General features: G+C 35.3%; 1 protein-coding gene across 1 annotated transcript in view; it reads left to right on the plus strand.

Annotated features, from left to right (window-relative positions):
- ANGPT1 (angiopoietin 1) overlaps window positions 1-16,704 on the plus strand; it is a gene marked incomplete at both ends in the record, with an annotated part of 160,010 nt that overhangs the window by 130,628 nt on the left and 12,678 nt on the right. The window lies entirely within an intron of this gene.

Here is a 16,704-nt window from a genome sequence, read left to right on the forward strand (position 1 = left end):
TGTGAAAGCCAGAAAAAGTGCCCCAAAAACTCTGAGAAGTTATTCCCTTGAGACTTTAGGAATGTATTATTGGACTTGCTTTGCAAGGTGTGAACTATAGGTTCTACAATAAGCCCTCTTCCAGGACAAAAGCAAAGTCTTCAGTATGAGTTATTAAAAGAATACCTAGTATAACAAAGATCTCATCATTTCTGTGTATTCATTTATCCATCTGTAGTCTATTTTCACTATTAGATCTTTAAAGCCACTTCCAAGTTGTTATCTTTTGTCTTGCTTTTCTGTATCCCCCTTTTATTTCAGCTGGTTAATTTCCAACTGCCTTCGACTGATATATTTTCTTCACCAAAACTGAATACATCTTCAGGGGGGTTTTGGTAGGCTCTTGATAAGAAGCTTTAAGTAATCAAGTTTGATTGTGCTTTTATATTTTTAGAAGCTTTTCTATGGTTTTTCAGGGTATTCAAGCACAGAAGCTTGTTTTCTGACATGTTCCACCAGAGTTATCACTGTGGAGCACAGTTGGCATGTCATTATCTCTTTCTCCAGGCTTCTACATTCAATTTTTTTTTTTTTCTCAAAGGAAAATACATGAGTAAGAACAAAAGTATCATATTTTCCCTTAAAGCTTATCTACAGTAAAATAACACATCAGTTCAAACTTACTTAAGGCAAGAAAAAAAACTCCTTTGTAACAATTTATTGGACTTAAACATCATCCTGGATTTATAGAATTTAGGTATTAATAAACAAACCAAATGTGGTTTCTTACAGGTGGGAGACATAAAGCTTTCCAGTGTTAACATTAAAGCTGTTGGACTCTAGGAACAGATTGCAGGACCCTAACTAGGACACTCGAATCTCTGTACATGCTTGGGGAAAGATAAGCTCTTTAGACTGGAAGCCAAATCAGGCAACATGTATAGCAGAGAGCTGCCTAGAGTAAGCTATTAGGAAATTCTGAAAATAGTAAGGCATCCATTTATATCCACTGATGATTCATAGCTTGTAGCCTGAAAGTAGGAGATGATATCCTGTCATACTCAGGAAAGAAATGAAAGAGCCTGGATTAAAGCCTTCATTTTCCAGAGGAAATTCAAAGAACAATTATTGTTTCCCAAAAGAGAAGGACAGTCTGTGCTGCAGAGGAACAGGCTCTTCACTGAGGCTCTAATACTGTTCAGGAAAGAATTCAGTGTTCAAAGGATGAGTAGGTGTGCAGATCACTCCAAAATGATGCCTCCTATTTATTGCCATGGAAAGTACAATAGATTGAAAGAGCACAATAGCAGTGTTTGGTAGAGTAAATTCTCAACTACAAAATACTATTTTTCAATATAGTCATCGCCATTAGCTGTTCATTTTTGCCACCAATGAGCAAGACCCTGCATGCTGCACTCAAAACAATCCGCACCAGTGGGGGTGTTCCATTGTCACCTCTGCTGAAATGTACCACCTACTGCCTCACTGTGTTCACTTCTGCTGTTTTGTCTCCGGAAATGTTCAGAAGGAACTTTTGAATGTCAGTAGGTGCACTTTAGTCCACATGGAAGAATTCAGTTCCACACCTTTGCTTCATCCAGTCTTTCTTGTCAGACACCATTTTTTCAGAGTGCCCCTCTGCTGCCATCTGTTGCACGGCAACAAAATGTAATGGAATATTAGTGGGTAGGTTCCATTTCTACTACCATGTTCCGCCAACATCTGTTTCAGACATCATGGGTCAGCATAATAAAATGAGGCATTACTTTTAGAGCAGTCCTCACATACATATCACCATTAAGACTATTGAACAAGTACTTTAGCAAAGTTTATTAAATCTTTAAGGCAATGGACTTCAAAATCCTCATGGTAAGAATTCTCACCAAATAACAACACCAAAAAGATCTACGTGTTTCTTTAATTCACTTCTGTTATAATATTTCCAAGGTCTTTAAACCTATCAACCTTTGTGTTAGTATAGAAAGTAGTGTATTGTTGAAACCAGTAATTTCATGCCTAATCTGGGCTTTAAGACAAAACACTCCCTGAATAAAAAGACCTTGTGAAGGTGAGATACTTCAGCATATATGCCCCTCAGAAGGAATTTTTTATTTCAAAGCTGTACTTCATAGGATATCCAGACATCTTCAAATGTATACGGCATTTCAATTCAGACTGTTCACCACAGAGACATATGTAATGTCTTCTGTTAGGTTCTATTTCTAAAAAAAAAATAAATAAATAGCACAGTAATTAATTTTAAATGCGATAGTAATTTTCTTATTTGGCACTTGAGAATGCTCATTGTCATTTTTTCATTCTTTAAATTTATGTGGGTCCTGTGTAATGCCATAAATGTTAAACTTTATGCAATATATAATGACCACCAGAATATCAATTAGCACAGAGAAAAATTGTGCAGAAAGTCTAAAAGAGATGTGTAAGGACATGTCAAAAGTTATAGATGTATACGATACCACGGCGTGAGCACTTCCATTACTGGTTGCTAATAACTGGTACATTGATGATTTAGCATTGCAGTATAATGAATTGAGTTCAAGGGCACAAACACTATATTCTCACAGAATGCCTGTGAGAGACATATTCAGAAGTAAAATGCAGGATGAAAAAAATATACCAGTAAAATTTAGGATTACAGAATATCTCCCTCTTTAGTGCAGATTCAATGATTGTAGAATTCTCCCTGTTTTTGTCTAAATGTTAGGAAATGAAGCATATTTTCAAGAACCAGAACACAAAAGTATTTAGCTTGGACATTGATCTTGCTATAACTTTAATCACAATTGAAGAAACTGACACTTCCAAATGTTAGGTCAGGTAAGGCTGAAATGTAGATAAAGCGGATGAATGTGTCCTTAAAGGATCTTGGTTAGACAAATTGTATTATTCCTATGAATGGCCAGGTTTTCTGTAAGAATAAACTAAGTGTTGACATAGGTGAACTAAGAGACCCCTCAGCATTGACAAGGTTCTGAAGAATTTGTTTAGCATTAGTGGCAATATCTCCAGAATTTAAAAAAGTTTAAAATTTAATTCTCCACAAAGAGGAAACAAAGAAAGGTAGAGACTGGAAGCCAGAGTTTGTAACAGGGAGGTGTACTTCCTGTGTCTGCATTGGTGTGTTGGTTCCCTCTGCCCACTCTCTGCGCTCAACAGAATTTGGATAGACCTGTCTATGTGGCACCAAGCCCAAGCTAATATATTCTGCCCTTTAATGGTCTCAGTGTCACGCATTATAACAGTAAAGCTTCCAACCAGAATGGTGTGTGGGCAGAATGAGCTCATGTCTGCCCTTGGACCCAACAGAGTATGCTTTCATCTGCCTGAAAAAAAACATTTTGGAATTCTTAGAGTGACCCTTATTTAATCTAGTATGTTTGTGGTTAAAGGCTCTGAAGTATGTTACCAGCTGCCCAGCCAACCAGATCTGGGTTTGATTGGTTTTTGTTTGTGTTTTTTTTTTTTTCTTTTATCATTAATACTTCTACTGGCAAATGTATCTACAACCTGATTCTGAGAACATTTTCTGCCTCAATTTATTATATGTTTAAGAGAATATCAGCAAAACAGTATGTGAATTCACATCTTTCATAAGACAAAAGCTGAGTGTACCTGTGAGGCTTGGAGAGAATTTGGTAAAGAGGTCATCCTAGTTTTCCCAGAGTCAATAGCTGCATTAACCTTGAAGAGTTTGTTATTGGTTTCTATGTGTTTTGTTGATGTTGAGCTTTGGTTGCTTTTTTTCTTGCGGAAGAGGCAGATGGGATTGAAGAGTGCAATTTTCCCCACTAACTGGAAACATACCTGAATTTCCTTTATCTCCCTCTGAAGTTATGGTAACAAATGTGGTATTACACATTGTTTGTTCCACAGCAGCAATATAATTGGTGAGTTAGAGCACAAAAAGGTGGCATATACCATACAAATAGAGCTCTGTATTCACATAAACCTACAAATAGATCAAATTTGAGCATCAGAGCACACAAGTATTGTGATATCTGATTTTTCATATTGATTAGTTTGTTTGCAAAATTAAAACAAACCTTCTTTATTATCATGAAAGAAAGAGGTACACAATAACATTTGAAGACTAACTACAAAGAAAGATGAATTAATGCCTAGTGCTGTAAAGAAAAGTCTGCAGTCTTCTGTTTCATCAGATATGAAAGGGTGCTGAGTTTCCAGTGTTAAATCAGTGCAACAACTCACAACCCAAGTGAACATGCACCATTTCTGTTCCATTTTCTTGTATTTGGTTTGTAATTTGGTTTAATACAAGAATTAGTATTGTAATTCGGTTGTACTAAAGTAGAGCCTTTACTTAAGTACTTTTAGTACCTATCTAAATTCCATTTGAAGCAGAGAAGTTGTTACTCTGGATCACAGCTCTTACAAGGTCATGACCTTGGTTATTAGTGGGAAAAAAAAAAAAAGCTAACATGCAAGACATGCCGATCTCTGTTCGCCTGGTCAGTGTGGCACCAGTGAAGAACTTGGATCATAAATGGGTGACAGTCAGTGAAACTTTCACTCATATGTGACTGTTTATAAGCCACAAATAACACCAAGGGAGTTGAAATATGTTTTAACAGTCTGTTTATATTTTTCTATGGAGGTCTTAGTGCCACATAACTCATTTTGGCATTTTTTAAACTAAATTTTGCATTCAGAAAACCAAGCAAATGGTGAAGCCAATATTTATTTTTCAAGTAACCATAAGCATTTCACAGAAACTCTGTTATCACTTTTAAATTTATTTATTTATTTATTTATTTTTCTGAGCAGTAGCCATCAGAATTAAACTCTAACCGTTGTATGATAACAGTGAAAAAGGCCAGTGAATGAATGTATTAGGGTAGAGATCCTGAAGAGTAAAAGGATCAAGCTGAAATTGTTGCAAATTATTCAGGCAAGGTGTGGGACATGCTTGGTTATATGTTTTCATTCTATATCCCTTTTTTAATGCCATAAGCCTTAAAGAAAAAAAAAAAAAGACAACCCACAACATATTATCATACTTGCAGTGTGAATGATCCTGTTGTGTAAGGGAAGCCTTTCATCCCCTTCACCACATTTTTCTTTTTCTCTTTCTTTTCCTCCAATTTCTTTATTTTTTATTCAAAGTACAATTAGGCTCTGATTTAGCCATGCACTTAGGCATATTTTAAAATAAATTTTAAGCACATATTTAGTAGTTAGCTAAGTCAATACTATCAGAGCTGTTGCAGAAGGTCAAATCAGTCTTGTCTCTTTATTGTTGCACAGACTTTAAGATGACATCAAATAAAATATGTATATATTATGGTAAGAATGAGATCACAACAATTACATTGTCCTTAATAAAAGCTTACATTGTTTCCCTGTCTGGAAATGATTGCATTTTCTGTCATCTCTAGAAAGTGGTCTTTCAAGATCCTTTTACGGCTTACTGATTTCATTTTATACAGCCACTAAATTAAGTTAATTAATCTAATTAGCAGAAATTCATAAACATTGAAATGACTTCTACATCAAGACTGAATAGACATATGTAAGTGAATAGAAATCCTGGCAAACATTTTCTTTGAAAATAATGTCCCCAGCTTTGCATTTTCCTCTGGGATTCACTCAGTGCAAAGAGTACATCACTTCACACGAATCCCATCATAAATCTTGAAAATCTCATGCAGAACCCAAATTATTTATTTTAACGTGTTATTCAATTAGATATTTCTTTAAATTGTGGTCAGTTGGCAGTTACAAACTAATTCCATTCCAGTTATATTATAGCAATGCTATAGCATGATTTGAAGGGGTCAGTAGGTCATTAACACTGGAAAATCTTCAAAACCAAAATCTACAAATGCCCAAAGGAGAACAATTGTAAAACAGGATTATACTGCCAGAGCGTAATAATTTTAAAGTACAAACAATCCAAATAAAATTGATGAAATATTAATTGTAGGCTATTTCCACTTCTGTCAGAAATGATTCTTTTCCATACAGTAAAGCTCTTCTCAAAGAATAAAGAATAGCGTAAAATTTTGAAGATGCCTCCCATAGTTTCAATTAGCTATTTTGCCAATGGCAACATGGGAGAAGTTTATTCAATCTAGATGACATATCCAATTCAGTATTTAAATCATTTCTTATGGTGATTACGGATTACACCTTTTTTAACAAACACTCTTGGAAAGAAAGTTTAGTATACATGTTTCGGCTCTGTAATTCTGTGGTCTAGTTAGTGTTCCTCTCTTATTTTTAGCCAACAGCTTTAGCCATAATACACAGCCTGAAGGAACATCAGGAATGGTTCGTGGTCAGATTGACAACATTTTATTTTTGTTGTGTAAAAGTGTAAATCCATAGCGTGAATCACAGTATCTGGTCTACTTTTAGGAGCTTCTTCAATGTCAGAGACTTTTTTGGACTTGGAATTTGAAGACATTGTCTCAGTACTAGTCTTCAGTTTTACATTTATTTTTTTTATTCTGTTCTTCTCTCATCATTATTCTTACTACCTGCTCTCATTGCTTGCAGAATAGTTTGTACTATATACTACTCTTGATCTCCATTTCTCCTACAGGGCAGGCCTACTAAAGGATTACTTATTTCACTGCCTGATTTGTGACTTGAGATATTATCATGACCATACAGCTTCAGAAAAATAGTTTAATATTTAAGGAAGAGGCCAATATCAAGTAAAATATCGTGTCATTTTCTGCTCTGAAACATATCCAGACCCTTAGAAAAGTGACTTGTTTCAGGTGGACTAAGGCAGGGTAAGCTCAACAAACTTTTGGCTGAATGTCCACAATTGAACAAACAGTGAAGATAAATTTTAAAAATATATGTACTGTCTCCGTTTAGGAAGTTAGTTGTATTTTCTTGTTAATTTTATGTGTATGTGTTTGCTTATATGTGTACAAATACATATAAGACCTGTGGCATGTGAAAAATTATACATGTACAAAACTTATCCACCTCGCTGAAATTTACTTTCTAACGTCAAAAGGCTTTCAAACTAAGTTTAGTAATAATAGGTGCTAGTAATAAATTCTTATTGAAGGGAGTATGAAAATACTGAGAATGTGAAATCACTGAGTGCACAGATACTGCTGTATTCCTGAAAATGGTAGGACATCAGGCCTTACAAATGGTATTTTGCAGAAGAATATTTAGGAATTAATAACAATCATTCTCAAATAGCTTTTACTTGCATCACAGCTTTTGGCAAATATTGGGGTAAAAAAGGAAAATTCAGTTAATTATATGTTCTTTTGCATTTCTGTAAATACAGATAAAAAGCAACATTTGAATGTTGGCTTAACAGTATTCTTCCTCTGATTACAAAAACAGAATGGAGTACAGAAAAGTTTTAATGGGAATAATGAAGTTGTAGACCTGGACCTGGGTTACATAACCTCCTCAGAGCATAACTGTAGCTTTAGCCATAGTTTTCCAAGTGCTTTTCACAGAGTAAAAACAAATAAAAGCCAACAGAAACAAAGCTACATTGTTAATGTAGTACTCTTTAGCCCAATAATTTAAGTTAATGTGCTTATACAATTTAAGTATCAAACACCAACATATCTCAATGAGATTTATATATTTTTTGAGATAGGTCTATCTGTGAAATTTATAACTTTTGCAATTACTTATGATTAATTACTTTCAATTAAGTAAACTGTGATAAATATTTCACTGTGGCCTACAAATGATATTTTTCAATGACACTTCAGGGTAACAAGAAGCTAGTATCTCTACAGTAGTCATCAGAGTAAAAATTAGCACTATCAACATGCTGATATATTAAGTCTTGCATTTAAATTTTATCTAAAACAATTAATTAGGATAATGTACAATGCATGTGGGTGACAATGGGTAATTAATGTCACCCTCAGTGTAACTAAAGCATGGATTTCTGAAATTCACTTTTATTAAATATCCACATGAGTTTCAACAAAATATATCTATGAATTTTTTAGGACTCAAAGCATATTTTGGAATAATTATTAAATTTAAATTTTACTGGAATCATTTTGGTTTTTTTGACTGGATTTTCAAGCAGGGTTAATCAATTCACAATTAAATAAAATTTCAAACCAATATTCAATGAACCCAAAGTTTCAATAAGTGGAAAGCAAATTAAAATAAAAATACACAATCAATAGACATAAGCAGCAAGAGGTCTGCTTACTTATTTATAATTTACTTAATCTTTTCAAACTTTTCTAATACGAGTTTCTTCTGTGCTGACAATTCCCTTTAGAATCAGTTTTGGCACCTCTGCTGTTGCCTTCAGCCAAACCCAGAAACTGTACTTGAGCTGGGAGAAAAACATTTTTAAATTTTAAGTTTACCAAATTTCTGTAAATTTGGCTTTCCAAGCCTTGGGCAGATGTCCAGATAAGTTCTAACTTTGTTGTTTTTTTTTTTAATTATTATTATTTTTTAAGACGTTCACTCATTTTTAGTGCTATCAAAACAATTTGTATTATCATCATACTACATATTCAGTGCTTACATAATATTTCAAGTTTGAAAATACAAATAATCTCTATACTTTCTAAATGAACATGATATTTATTATACAGAGATTAATTATCACAAAAGTGGCAGTTTCTGCAGCAGTAGGAAATCTTAGTATTTAATTAGGTGGTGGGACAGTAGCATGATTTTGACTTTTCATGAATAAGAAAATAATGAATTTAATAAATGAAAAGCTCCATTTTAGATTTTCACCAAAGTATATTGTGAATGATTTTGCTTTTGTAAGCATTGTGTTGAAAAACATTTTTAAAAGAAAATTGTAGTATTTGATTAATGTATCTCTTTTGTGCTGCATTTGGTGAGAGATTAGAGTAGAGGGAATTAGTTCTGTTCAACACGTCATTGTCATAGTAGCCTTTAAATATGCTTCTGTCCCAGCTTGCAGGAAAACTGAGTGCTGCCATATGTTTCCTCTCCATCACCACCATGTTACTGACATCAGCTGCAAACTTAGCAGCTTATACTGCCTCAGTGACTGTTTCTGTGGCTTCTGCAGCATGTATTTCAAGCATTAGAAGCATATGTTTGCTTGTTCACTGTCCAGAAAAAAGTGTATTTTAAACATTTTCTGTAAGTTGTGACAAAGCACAGTTTATCTATACACAGTGGTATGGCACGCCGTCCGCCTTGTGGTAGGAAAAATTTGTATGGCAATAAATCTGGGTATATTTTAATTATCCCTGGTCACTGTACCTTGTCCCAAGTTATACAGCACTCGAGTCAATTACCAATGAAATTTAATATAGGAAAAGGCAAAATCTGTCATATTACTTCTATATGGTCACACCCAGTACCATAGAAAAGCCCACTGGGTGCCTGCACAGTTTGCTGTAATGTGTAGCTCTGTTACTTCTTCATGGCTCAGTTAACACTCACCCCCTCATCCTGCACCATCTGAAACCTTCCCTTTTATCGGTTCCCCTCCTTTGATCTGTCAGGTGTGTGGCACACAAACTAGAAGTAGCACTGGCTTTCCAGAGAGGAAACAAGGTTTTTTCTCAATGGTTTGCAGTCCCACAAAGTATCTACCTACCCTGTAGTGTTTGATGTCCCATAGGCTGTACTGGAATTCTATAGGAAAATTGTTCATATTCATTTACTGCTTTATTTTATATTATCTTATTATCCTTAAAATTGAAATATATATGTTCTTTGTCGGGATATATTGAATTAATATTTTTTATGTTATAAACAGCTGACACATTTCACTTGTCTCAACAGAAGAATGGGCAGGAGTTGCAGTAATGTCAACTTTAATCATTGCAACATTAAGTCGTTGCTACAGAGCCGCAGAGGAAAAAATACAGAGGTCATCTTGTCTTACACTTTTCTTAAGGGATGGTGGGAGGAAATTGTTTACATGTGCTGACCACAAGAATATTCAGAGCCAAATTAAAAATCTATTGAAGTTCTCAGAGCTACTTATTCCATTATTTAGGTTTTTTACATTCTACAGAACCATCATGTCTACTGTTTGCAAAGTTACAAATTTTACCAGGAGTCCAATAAAGTTAAATAAAGAATCCACAAATTTACTACTTAAACAGTCGCACAATTTGAACCAAATTTAAGATTTGGAAGAATTCAGTTATTTTTTATATTTACATTGGTGTTTTTCTCCAGTCAGACATCAGCTTTGGAAATCTTGTTCTTCATGCTTCAGGTACTTTTGTATCATTCCAGGATGGGCAGCAATAAATGTGAATTGTTCTTGCAGTTTAAATAAATGGATTAGCAGCAGCTCAAAGTTGTGTAATAGTGGTGGTGACTGAATTTTTTATTGTTTCTTTAATTTCTCTAGTGTATTTTCCATTCTTTAAGTGTAGCTTTTAATTTTCTTTTAATGCTTACTTATCTCATCTGCTGTTAAGTTCCTGTTAGTTAAACAATCCTTATTTGTGATGAAATGTTATATTTAATTTTGATTGTTTTTACAAGGATAGTATTTACTGCTGTATTAAAACATAAATTAAACATTTTTCCCTGAAAATGTAGGTTATGCTTAAGAAGACTTTTTCTAACAGAAAAAGGATGTAAACGGGTGCCCAGGCAATCTAATTCTAATCTGAAGGACAAAAGCACCAACTATAATGCCTTGCACTCTGCAACTCAGAACAGTTCAAGCTCACAGAAGGTTACCTGATCACCACAGATGGTTCATTCTCTTCAGCAGAGACTGTTTCCCCTGAATTCACAAATGTACTCAGAAATGTTTCTCCTTATCCCTAAGTGAGAGTACTAAATACTGGAAAAGTTGAATACTGACCTAGGCCTTCTAGATCATTAACATATTTTGTCTAGCTGCATTTTTAACAGCATGTTGGCAGACTTTTCAGTTTCAACCTCAGTCACAGCAGATTTTCCTTAGAGTGATTATTTATCACATTATTTATCAAGTATTTGAAATACAACTTAATTACAAAAGTTTTTGTTTTTTTTTTCTATTCAGAGATAACAGTTACTATTAATGCTTCATGCCATTTTGCAGTATGTCCATAATGAAAGCATTTTGGGAGCTAATGTATTATTAATGTAATTAATTATTATTAATTTATTATTGATATACAAAATGTGTATTATTGACCAACAAAGCTGCGTGAGACTTACAGACATCCTAGCTATTTCACTGACAGACTGCTCTAAACAAAGAACTTAATGATTTCTAGAGACTCAGGAAAAAATTATAGAAAGAAAGCTGATATCTCAATTCTGGGAGACACTGACCTCTCACTAGTTCCATTAAAAAAAAAAAAAATTGAAGACAAGTGCTCTATAAGCAAACACTGAAAAACAGTAATAGTTTCCTTCATCATTAATAACATTTAACACACAATCTTCACACAAGGATTTATGATTGCATTTATTTTTAGATCTTCTAAGGTCTCATTATGTATGATGTAATTTTCATAAGAACATTTTTCAGAAATACTCTTTTTGGACTTCATCTGGAATTATTCCGGTTTCATCTATTAATCTTATCAAAAGTTGTGAAAAGAGCTCAGCTGTGTACTCTTGTGTATTCAGGTGATCTAATCAAGGTGATCAAAAGAAGTTTCTGGTGTAAATTTGAAATGACATTTTCAGGCTGCCCTAGGATGTTTGTGTAACTTTTGTTAGAATTATTCTTTCCACACAATATAATGTAGAATCATAGAATCATCAAGGATGGAAGAGATCTCCAAGGTCATTGAGTCCAATCATTCTCATACCACAAACATTTTCTCACCAAAGCATGTCCCTTAATACTACAATTAAATCTTTCTTGAACACCTTCAAGGATGGTGACTCAACTACCTTCCTGGGCAGCCTGTTCCAGCACTTGACCAATCTTTTTGAGGATAATTTTTTCATGATATCCAACTTGAACCTCCCTTGGTGCAACTTGAAGCTATTCCCTTTGCTTTCAAGAGACTGGAGATAGAGGAACTGTGTCCAGTACTAGGAATGGTGGAAAGCAAAGTATGTTTAAGAGTTCTTCCTCACCTTCTGTTTACATAGATCCCTTGCTGCTATTGCAAGAGTAGTCACATGGAAAAAATGCAGAGGGAATTTCTAACACTCGTTAGATAAGACATAACAATTGCTTTTCCTTAGTATGCTGTCTTTCCTAAGGCACTTTAATGAACAAATTTGCTTTTCTGTAAATAAGTAACATCATCTGCTGTGCTCTTCATTATGATCTTAAAATTTCATAGGAAAGTCATCAGATGTCCTTATAACTCAATATACACACTTAGCGTTTTACTTAGTCCTGTTTACTCATATTTATTTGCCAATGCTTATTTGTTGCTACTTTAATTTCGTTGTATATAGATGAAGGCTTCTTGTTTATTTCACCACAACTTTGCTTTTTTTGCCAAAACTGTAAAACTAAGAAGTGTTTCAAATACTGTTCTTGATCTTCAGAACTTCCCTGCAGTGAGTAATTGGGAAGGCAGGCATCCCGAAACTGCCCCTAAATTTTTGTTTGGAAAACGAGTTTCCTTTTTTATTTTTGACTTCTTTTCCTTAGTCTTTTATAAGTACAAGCAAGAACTCCACCCTTAATCACTGTCTTTTCTAAATCAGGGCAATTCTGTCCTGATAGCTATACAGAGCTTCTTTTAAAGATTCAATCCTACCAATTTGATTCTGTTATCAGTAAGAACTTAACTAAGCCTAAATTATAAGAAACCTACTGCTGACTGAGGGCCAGCAGAATCATCACTCTCTAGTGAAGGACAGTGATGTGCTAATCTCACATCATGTTGACTGTGACACATATGGTTTGAATGGAAGTTCAGAAGCAGAATAACCAGCTGCTTCAGTATCAGTTTTGTTTTACTTCAGCCTAAGTTTTGACCCAGTGTAGTGCCAACTTTACCGTATCATGTATTCCGAACTCTTTTGGCGACATCAATTTAGGTAGAAAGATATTTAGCAAAATATTCCCACTTCATGGAATCATTGCATCACAGAATTATTTGAGTTGGAACAGATCCCTACATCTACAGCTGGATCAGGCTGCTCAGAGCCCCATCCAGCTGGACTTCAAAATTTGCAAGGACGGGACATCTGCTACCTCTCTGGGTAACCCGTTCCAGTGCTTCACTATTCTTACCATATAACTCTGTTTTCCTCATATCCAGTCTAAATTTCCTATTTTAGTTTTAAACCATTTCCTTTTGTCCTATCACAACAGACTCTGCTAGAGTCTGTTACCGTCTTACTTATTACCCTCCATTTATATATTTGAAAGGCTGCTATCAGGCCACCTTGGAGCCTTCTCTTCTACAGGCTGAACAGCCCCAACTCTCTCAGATTGTCCCCATAGGAGAGGTATTCCATCCTTTGGATCATTTTTGTGACCCTCCTCTGGATGTGCTCTAACAAATCCATGTCTCTCCAGTACTGAGGACTCCACATCTAGACACAGTACTCAGGTGACTTCTCACCAGAGCAGAGGAGAGGAGCAAGATTGCCTTCCTCAATCTGCTGGCCATGTTTCTTTTGATGCAGCCCTTGATACGGTTGGCTTTCTGGGCTACAAGGACATATTACTGGTTCATGACCAGTTTACCACTCAGCAATACCTCCAGGTCCTTTTTGGCAGGGCTGCACTCAATCCTTTTGTTCCCCAGCTTTATCAATAGCTGGGGTTGCCATGACTTAGGTGTAAGACACTGCAGTTCGATTTGTTAAATCTCATGAGGTTAACCTCAGCACACTGCTTGATCCTGTCTAGGTCTCTCTGGGTGACATCCTATCCCTTGATGTGTCAACTGCATCACACAGCTTAGTGTCATCCACAAACATGCTAAAAATGTAGTCGATGCTACTGTTGATGTCATTGATGAAGATATTAAAGAACACTGGTTCCAGTAGTGACAACTGAGAGACACTACTTGTCACTAATCACCATATGGACATTGAGCCATTGAGCACCACTCTCTGGGTACAATCTTGCAACCAGTTCCTTGTCCAGCAAATAGTCCACCCTTTAGATCCATATCTTTCCAATTTGGAGAGAAGGATGTTATGGCGGCCTTACTAAAGCTGTTCTCTTTTTTGGCCGCTGTCACACTTTTTAACCTGTTTCATCTTGTAGCCTCAGAATATGGCTCATCTTTTCACTGCTGTAGTATGGTAAACCTACTACAGTTGCTTACTTCAGGTTTAGAGCTAAGTCATGGAGGTCTATGGTGTTCAGGAAAAGTCAGACATAACTGGCAAGATTAAATCTGCTGTGAGTGGAATGTTTATAAAATATCAGTGCAAGAGCTTGTAAATAATTCTAATGCCTACCCCGCTGGGGAAAACACTGCACATCACCACACACACATTTTTTTTTCTTTAGTGTTTTCTTACAGTATAAGAATATTTTTTATTGGACTAAGTGAGTTTTACAGTGTTGATCATTAATAAAAAAAACCTGGCTAGCATTGTCTTCCTGATTTAAGTAAATAGTATTCACTTTTCATACTGACTTTATGAGACTTCTATGAGTTTTGGTGTTGCTGATATAGTGGCATTTTGAAATCAGATTGTAGATATCATGTGAAAAGTAATTTTTCTATCAACACAACCTCAGAGAAGTTTATTTTGTTCTGCAAAAAATTAGGCACAGCTTGCAAAACAAGGCAAAATTCCAGTGAATGAAGTTGAGATCAATTCCAGCCTTTACTTTATGTGGAACAAAGAAACAATGAACAAAGCCAGATCTTAATGTAATTTTATCTAAAGAAAGCATGCTTTGATAGACTAACATTACAATTATGGGATAATTGCCACTGTGATTGGACAAGAGTATAGTGTAATGATCTTGCTGTACTTTTGTTCCTTGGTTGTTCCTTGTTAGGCTTCTTAGAGTGTTTGTGATCTTTTCTTGTGGCTTACAATTTGCCTTATCCTTTCTTTGCATTCAAAAGTATTTGACTGTGCAAAGTATTTACATCTAATCCAAGAATTTTTATATGTATATGTGTATATACTTATCTATAGATAAAATTTACTCTAATAATTGAACCTAAAGTTATTTAATCATCAGATTCAGATCAGGTGACAAGCAGCATCAAAATCAAATGAAGGTATCTGTTGGAAAGATAGTTCTGACAATTGTCTTTCATAATTTTTTATTTTAATATATTAAGGTGAAGCATCTACTGTTTCCATTGTTAAATATGGAAAATAAGTACATTGGAAGAATTTAAGTGAAAATTAGGTGAAGTTTAAGCCAGTCTGAAAGTGTGAATTTTAGACTCTCTAGATCCCCAAGCAGTAATTATATAACTCCACATCTTGAGATGTCTCGGTAATACGGCATAAGACTCCTACATGTCTTCACTAGGATACAGAGAAGATGCTCTTCTGTAACAAGGTTCCATTACAAGTTTAACGAGGTTGGGTTTGCGTGGATCTAACATCCATAGATGCGTGCAACTAAACTAGTATGTGTACTTGGTAAAGGAAAGCTGCCATATGGTATCTGCATGTCCCTTCTCCTCCCTCTCAAAAGGAGATCTTCAAACACAAAGTTCTGTGGGAGAACTGCATCTTATTAATTTATGTCTAGTAAACAGACTCGTCTTCCAATCTCTGAATGATGCCAATGTCTTAACTGCTAATTTTGTATAATAGACTGGGTTAGGGATGTTCCCCACTTCTGCTGTTGACACTATGATCAATTTGAAGCAAATTATCTATCTTCATATAAACAAAAGTAGGAATGACATTCTGTCTAAGGCATTTGCTTTTTTATTCATCCAAAGTCACTGGATTAAACTGAACAAAATCTGAGAGGCAGTAACCACAATCAGCGAATCATAACTGCTGCTCTTTTTTACTGTGTTTGTTGAAGTTAGGAAGGCATTTTTCTAGGATACGACTTCCATCTGTAAATCCTAGAAAGTCACTTATCTCCCGTTTTACAGCTTAAGTTCTACTTCTGAGCCCATTACTCATTCAGTATTTCGGAGATATACATATCCTTCTTCAATAACCCTAGAAGAAACTTGTTTCTCACCTTCTCTTAGTAAAGCAATCTATCCCAAATCATGTTGTTGGTTTTCCCTATTCCTCCTGTATTCCTTCCTTTACAGCTTCAGTGAGATAAGTATAGGATGCTTCTTCCCCTTTCTCTGGCCCCAGTGATAAGGCTTGCTCCTGGGAGACATTATGGCTTCATATTTCTCCAGAAGACTCTGAGATACTGTCTCCTTTTTCATGTATATGAAGACATTATTAGCGAAATATACCCTCATTTTCCAGTAAAGTTTTATGAAAAAATTACAAGCCAGACGCTTGATTTATGTAGCAATGTGCAGGAAGTAGATTTTGCTGCAATTGTCAGTCTCCTCATGATGTCCGTCTCCCAGAGATGCTTACATGGAGGCAAGAAAAACATTGTATGCAACCTTATTTTCTTTCCTCAGCATTTCCATGTGTTTGCCCCTGTAGCTGTGAACTCAGGACAGACGTAGCCGTGTCCTCTCTTGTTTCTCTGGTGGGACAAAAGTGTCCCATTCAACATCCTTGTAGCTGGTGCATTTGACTTTGGGCATTGCGTTGCTGAGCAATGCAAATGCTGTCGTTACTTGCTGGAGTCGGGCTTAGATTCCTGGGTCATGGTTGTGTTTTCAACTAGTTGACAGGGCTCCTTAAGGAAAGAGATATTTAGCACTGCAAATCACTAAG

Source organism: Tetrao urogallus (assembly GCF_951394365.1).
Source record: "Tetrao urogallus genome assembly, chromosome: 3".
In the NCBI taxonomy this organism is placed as follows: Eukaryota; Metazoa; Chordata; class Aves; order Galliformes; family Phasianidae; genus Tetrao; species Tetrao urogallus.